The sequence below is a fragment of the Solanum lycopersicum genome, chromosome 8, assembly GCF_036512215.1.
Source record: "Solanum lycopersicum chromosome 8, SLM_r2.1".
Taxonomy (NCBI): Eukaryota; Viridiplantae; Streptophyta; class Magnoliopsida; order Solanales; family Solanaceae; genus Solanum; species Solanum lycopersicum.
In genome coordinates this window covers 23,308,271-23,310,485 of record NC_090807.1, presented here as the reverse complement: position 1 = coordinate 23,310,485, position 2,215 = coordinate 23,308,271, and positions in this window count along the sequence as shown.

Sequence of the window (2,215 nt, the reverse complement as noted above, 5' to 3'; positions counted from 1 at the left end):
GTTGCGTAATCCCAGTTGAAGTCGGAATTCTGGTTAAGTTTTAAAGGGACGTTTTTTACTATTCCTGCTCTAATTATAAAGTTAGTGGGTTAATGTTAATAAGTCCAATTAGTTGGGGGTTTAAAGAGGTAACCTTAAGTTAATTAGTGGGTTATTATTGCCATCTTTTCTTCTTAATTATATACTAATTAGGGTAAAAGAAAGAGGGTTTGAATAAAGAAAATAGAAAGAACAAGAGAGAGAGGGAAAATTTAACGAGGAAGAAAGAAAAACACAAACCTTTGGGAAAATTTGCTTGCTTGATCACGAATATTCGGTGGAGGTAGGTTATGGTTTTCATGCTTTCATAGTAAAATCTTAATAGAGAATGATATGTATTGATAGTATTGTAAACCCTGCTATGTGCTTAATTGTATGCTTGCATGAACGTGATTATATAATTGTGATTATATTAAGCATGATGAAGCTATTGAATCCCAAATCTTGATAAAAACCTAATCTCTTGTTAATGATGATGCCTTAGTAAGGGAGAAGGCTTGATGAACTAAAGTAATGAGATTGATGATGCCTTGGTAAGGGAGAAGACGTGATGAATTGATAGAAGGAGATTAGGGGATCGGGTGTCACGAACTGACACGTAGAATTAGGAGATCGGGTGTCACAAACCGACACGTAGAATTAGGGGATCGGGTGTCACGAATCGACACGTAGATTTAGGAGATCGGGTGTCACGAACCGACACGTAGATTTAGGGGATCGGGTGTCACGAACCGACACGTAGAATTAGGGGATCGGGTGTCACGAACCGACACATAGATTTAGGGGATCGGGTGTCACGAACCGACACGTAGAATTAGGGGATCGGGTATCACGAACTGACACGTAGATTTAGGGGATCGGGTTCACGAACCGACACGTAGATTTAGGGGATCGGAGTGTCACGTACTGACAAAAGAGGATTAATGAATATGAGGGAGCGGAATGTCACGTACCGACACAAGAGAAATAAAGATAATGAATCTTGAAAGATGTTAATATACTAAATCTAATGAACATGATTCCCAAATGAGTATGGTATTGAGGCTTGAGTCCTCATGTGTGAACGTGACGGTAATTGTTAATGATATAGTGCTTGTTGTTGCTACATGTTGAGTATCATAGTTGATTTTATGATATTACTTGATATATATTGATTTCTATTTTGAGTTGGGCGATGATATCTATTCAGTACCCGTGCTTTGTACTGACCCCTACTTTTATTGTTTTCTTCTTGTAACGACCTGTTTAGTCGTTTTGAGCAACAGACTTCAATTCTGGAAAAACTGGCAGAAGCGACGGACCCCACGACAAACCGTCAAGGGCACGACGGACCGTCGCAGGGTCTCGTTTCAAAACACTTAGAAAAACTGAAAATTGGGTACTGAAATCGACTCTCTGAACTTCGTAACGGAATGACAGGACGGACCGTCACAGATTCTTCAGAGAAATTGAGTCTCTGAACTCTGTGACGGGCAGCAGGACGGACCGTCGCAGGCGCGACGGGCCGTCACAGCTTGCGTAATCCCAGTTGGAGTCGGATTTCTGGTGAAGTTTTAAAGGGGCATTTTGGACTATTCCTTCTATAATTATATATTTCGTGGGTTTATATCAATAACTCAAATTCTTGGGGGTTAAAAGAGGTAACCTTAAGTTAATTAGTGGGGTATTATTGCCATCTTTTATTATAAATTATATACTAATTTGGGTAAAAGAAAGAGGGTTTGAATAAGAAAACAGAAAGAACAAGAAGGGAGAGAGAGAAACGATCGAGAGAAGAGGAAAGCACCAAGCTTTGAGGATTAACTTGCTTGATTTCAATTCTTCGGTGGAGGTAGGTTATGGTTTTCATGCTATTCGTAGTAAACTCTTAATAGCGAATGATATGTGTTAGTAGTATTGTAAACCTTCTATATGCTTAATTGTATGCTTGCATGAATGATGTGAATATGTAATTGTGAATAAATAAGCATGATGAAGCTATTGAATCCCAAATCTTGAAAAGAAACCCTAATCTACTTTGTTAATGATGATGCCTTGGTATAAAAGAAGGATTGATGAACGAAAGTGGTGAGATTAGGGGATCGGGTGCCACGTTCCGGTACCAGGATAGAATATGGATCGGGTGTCACGTTCCGACACCAGGATAGAATATGGATTGGGTGCCACGTTCCAGTAC